The sequence below is a fragment of the Vombatus ursinus genome, unplaced genomic scaffold, assembly GCF_900497805.2.
Source record: "Vombatus ursinus unplaced genomic scaffold, bare-nosed wombat genome assembly UNPS02015024.1, whole genome shotgun sequence".
NCBI classification, from domain to species: Eukaryota; Metazoa; Chordata; class Mammalia; order Diprotodontia; family Vombatidae; genus Vombatus; species Vombatus ursinus.
In genome coordinates, this window is record NW_020954802.1 from 995371 (window position 1) to 1000615 (window position 5245).

Below are 5245 nucleotides of genomic sequence, written 5' to 3' on the forward strand. Positions count from 1 at the left end.
CTTTTTCTTCTTCTCTTCTTTCTTCTTCTTCTCTTCTTCTTCTTCTTCTTCTTCTTCTTCTTCTTCTTCGTCTTCTTTGTCTTCTTCGTCTTCTTTTTGTATTTTTTTTGTCTTCCTTCTGTCAAACCCTGAGTCAATACCTTTCCCCAGGGCTCCCTGAGGAGATAGAGGGGGAGGTACACACAGACTGGATGAGACATGGAAGGACCAGGAGGAGGAAGAGGAATGTCTGGAAATGTTGGGGAGTACAAATGGCTTCATCACATGATGAAGAGGATGAGGAAATCCACCATCAGGGCAAAAGATTCCCAGGGCTTCAGACAGGGCAAAGGTCAGGATGGTGTAGGAGAGCTGCTGCTTCAGGGAGGGGTTCCTGGCATAACTAATGATAAGACTTTCAAATACAGTCCTGATCCCAGTTCTGGAGCCAGCCACCCCCATAGTAGCAGCCCTTGCCCTGATGAACTTTTCTGCTGTGTCCCTATCCCTTGATACGGTACTAGTTTGGAAGCCATCTCTGGGGACAAGGGGGGTCAGGGGACCTGATGCTGCCAAGATGCTGAGGTTCTCATCTGTCTGAACCTCTGGCTGTCTTAGCACCATTGTAGATAATGGCCACTGTACAATGACCATTGTAGATAACTCAGCCACTGAGAGCTGCTCCTCAAAAAAGCATGAGTAGAGATGGACTTGGCACAGGGGTACATTCTCAGAGGGTGAGAGGCAAAAGTAGAAGAGCTGCTGGCAGAACAGAGGAGACACTCTCACTTATTTTTAATCTCCCTCTCTCTGCTGGCTCATTTTCTACTGCCTACAATGTCTCCCCTATCCTGAAAAAAAAAACTCACTTGATCTTTCCATCCCTGCTAACTATCATCTTATTTCTCTTCTACCTTTGGAGCTAAACTCCTTGAAGATGTTGTCTACAATAAGTACCTTCACTTTCTCTCCTTTACTCTCTTCTTAACCCCTTAAAATCTGTCTTTCAATTTTATTATTCCACTGAAACCGCTCTCTTCAAAGTTACTAATGATCTCTTATTTTGCTACATCCAGTGCCCTTTTCTTATTCCTCTTTCTCCTTGACCTCTCTGCAGCTTTTGACACTGTTCATCACCTTCTCCTCTCTAAGTTTTTGTGACATCACTGTTTCCTGCTTTTCCTCCTTCCTCTCTGACTACTTCTTCTCTGTCTCCTTTGTTAGAGCCTCTTCCAGATCACATCCTCTAACAATAAGGTGCCCCTCAAGGTTTTGTCCTGAGCCCTTTTCTCTTCTGCCTCTATACTACTTTACTTGGTGATCTCCTTAACTCCCATGGATTTAATTACCATCTCCATGCTGATGATTCCCAAATCTACCTATCCTGCCCCAAACTCTCTGCTGACCTCCAATCTCACATCTCCAACTGCCTTTCAGACATCTCGAATTGGGTGTCCAGGAGACATCTTAAACTCACTGTCTAAAACAGAACTCATTATCCTTCCGCTTAAACCCTTCCTACTTCCTACCTTGCCCATTACTGTAGAGGGCAACACCAGTCTCCTTCAGGCTCACCAGCTAGGAGTCTTCCTGGATTCCTCACTAGTTGTCACCCACCCTATCCAAGCTGTTGGCAAAGCCCGCCAGTTTCACCTTTTCAACATCCCTTGAATACCTCATCCCTGCCTTCTCTCTTCTGCCCCTGCCACTGCTATGGTGCAAGCCCTCATCACTGATGCCTGATCTATTGCAATAGCTGCTGGGGGCTCTGCCTGCCTCAAGTCTCTCCTCACTCCCATCCATTCTCTATTCAGCCACCAAAATGATTTTCTTTAAACAAAAGTCTGATCATGTTACACACTCCCCTCTCCACCCCCTTCAATAAACTCTTGTTTCCAGGAGCACATACAAAATGCTGTTTGGCATTCAATCTCTGTATCACCTAGCCCCCTCCCACCTTTCCAGTCTCCTTATATCTTTTTTTTTTTTAACTTTTAGGCAATTGGGGTTAAGTGACTTGCCCAGGGTCACACAGCTAGTAAGTGTCAAGTGTTTGGTCTGAGGCTGGATTTGAACTCAGGTCCTCCTGACTTCAGGGCTGGTGCTTTATCCACTGCACCACCTAGGTGCCCCTGAGTCTCCTTATATCTTACTCCCCAATACGTGCTCTTCAATCCAGTGACAATGGCCTGTAGGCTGTTCCATGAAAAAGATCCTCCATTTTTTGGCTCTGGGCACTTTCTCTGGCTATCCCCCATACCCAGAATGCTCTCTCTCCTCTGCTCTGACTACTGACTTCCCTGGCTTCCTTTAAGTCCCAACTAAAATCCCACCTCCTATAGGAAGCCTTCCCCAACCCTCAATAATTCTTATGCATTCCCTCTGTTAATTATTTCCGATTTCTCCTGTATATAGCTTGCTTTGAATATATTTGTTTGCATGTTTTCTCCTGTGGATTATCATTTATCATTTATTAATATAATGGGTTTTGATGGAGCTTCCATTTCAGAAGTTCTCTAGTGCCCACAAGGTCTTGTTTACCTTGGAGAACTTTGAAGGGGAATTCCTCATCACTGATAAAAACTGCCAGGAGACAGAACAGAAAAAGAGCTTAGATGGGTGAGGAAGACCAGTGAAGTCTCATTCCTAAAACAGCTCTCCAAGCAAGAGCTATTAAGCAGGAACTTGCTCTCACTGATTTTTTGTTGAGAACGGTGAGATTCTTTCTTTCTCTTTGCTTTCATAATTCTGGCCAGGTTGGAGATTGCCGAGATGAAGACAGACAAGAAAAGAAGGGAAATCTTTTTTCCCAATTTGTAGAAATGTATGGCATTATGAACTAATTAGAAACTAAAAGTTGTAATTGAAATGTAACAACTTTACTGTAAATTTCCAAATTATGGTTTAAAGGTTTTTGTAACTGCTAAAATATCTTAGTGGATTTTTGGAATTTTGCAGGTAGGATCGAGATTACAGACAAATGGCACACATTGCTCTCTCTCCCCACTTCCTGGAAGGTGATAGTTGCATTTTTTTCTACTAGGAGGTGATTTCACCTACTAGAGAATAAGCAGAACTGAAGCTAGTTTGAAATGATTCAACAGAATTTAATTGTTTAGGTAAATTAGTAGCAAAGTCACCTAAATTGAAGTAAACTATGCAACTCCAGAAGTAAAAGTGTAGCAAACAATTGGTATTATATAAGGAAATCTTTACAGGAGGGATTCAGTGGAATGTTAGACTGGAACATCATTGAGAAATAAGAAGATATAGACTTAAGAAAGTATTGAGGATAAATTGAAGTGAGGAATAAGAGTGTAAAAAGAAAGGTCAGTTTTGAAGTTGGTAGGCTTTTATTAAAGTCAAGAAGGCAAGAGAGAAGATTTAAGTAGAGATAAGAGGAGAATGGATGGAATGTTGAAAAAAGTCAGTCTGTTTACACTGTGAATACAGGGTTTGAAAATCAAGGATTTAGAGTGTTATAAAGAGGTTTGAGGCTTTTTATTCCATTGAGATAAGAAAGATTTGAAAAAACTTTTTGGAGAAATGCCTGTTAACAATTTTAGACAAACAATATTTTATCAAATAATTTGTTGTTGTTCAGTTGTTTTCAGTCAAGTCTGACTCTTTGTAACACCATTTGGAATTTTCTTGGCAAAGATACTGGAGTGGTTTGCCATTTCCTTCTCCAGCTCATTTTACAGATGGGGAAACTGAGGCAAACAAGGTTAAATGACTTACCTAGAGTCACACAGCTAGTAAGTGTCTGAGTTCACAGTTTAACTCAGTTCTTCCTGACCCCAGGCCCTGGCGCTCTATCCACTGCAGTGCCACCTAGCTGCCTTCTATCAAGTTATAACATTTGCCAAATGGAAACCATAGAAATAGATTTGCAGCATGGCATTATTTGAGGATAGTATATTAAAATTCTGTTCTTGAAGAACATTAGAAGGGCATGTCCCAACCCTTAGAGCAGGGGTGGGGATCCTGTGGCCTCGAGGCCACATGTGGCCCTCTAGGTCCTCAAGTGCGGCCCTTTGACTGAATCCAAACTTCACAAAACAAAACACCTTCATAAAAGGATTTGTTCTATAAAACTTGGACACAGTCAAAAGGCCGTACCTGAGGACCTAGAGGGCCACATGTGGCCTGGAGGCCACAGGTTCTCCACCCCTGCCTTAGAGCCTCATGGGCTCCAAAAAGAGGGGGATAGAAAGGTGAGACTGTCATCATGAATCTTTGAAAGAGAGCTAACTGAAAGCAGTGGGCTCTATAATTTAAAGTGCTGGCAGATAATGACCCTTAGGAAGATTGAGATTTTGAATGTTACCATTAGACAGAGAGACATAATTCTACTCTAGTACCCTTCTCGCTCAGACAACAGAGTGGCCAGCCTTGTGACCCCTTTCCATTCTCCCCTCAAAGAAGAACTCCCTTAGAGAGGAGTGAGTAAGATTGTAGAAATAGCTGTTCAAGTTTCACTGCCTATCTGTATGTTTAATATCCATGTACATATGAACATCTTACATGAGCAACGCACCTTGCATGATGTAAAATATTCTTAGTATAGTAGGTTATATATATGTATATAATTTACAAATTAACACATGTTGGGGGTGCATGCTTAACAGTTTTTTACTGATAGAGGTCTGTTATTTAAAAAGTTTGGAGATCTTTACTTTGGAGTATAAAGTCATTTGAAAAATATTATGGAGGAAAGTGACAGCCACTTTACAAAATAACAAAAAGCAGTGGAAAAATAGAAATAGTGAAGTTCTGAGGCAGAGTACATTTAGGAGAAAAGGTAATGAGTTCTGTTTTGGATACATTGATTTAAGATGTCAGTAAGACCTCCTGATGGAGAGGTCCAGCATGCAGTTGGTAATGCCTAACTAGAGTTCAAGAGAGAGAGATTAGGGTTGGATACATAGAGGGGGAAGTCATCTTTGTAAAGATGAAAATATCAAACTATGGGACTTAATGAGATTGGTGAGAGAAAGTAGAATCCAGGACAGAGATTTGGGGGTGGGAGTGAGAGGCATTTACCCTTGGTAATGAATGATCTGTCAAAGGAGACTGGGAAGGAACTGTTCAAGGGAAAATAGCATCCTAGAAGACAAAGGAGGACAAAATATCTAAGCCAAGAGGGGTGGTAGACAATGTCAAAAGCTCCAGAAAAGTCAAAGAGAATGAGACCTAAGAAAAGGCCTTTAGACTCATTTATTTTTCATTAACAAGCATGTATTTGCTCTATTTCCTACCTCCT

The 5245-nt window shown here is 41.5% G+C and overlaps 1 pseudogene; it reads right to left on the reverse strand.

Annotated features, from left to right (window-relative positions):
- Nucleotides 1–260: 260 nt before the first annotated feature.
- LOC114030870 lies at nt 261–756 on the reverse strand (annotated as a pseudogene).
- Between the last annotated feature and the right edge of the window lie 4489 nt (nt 757–5245).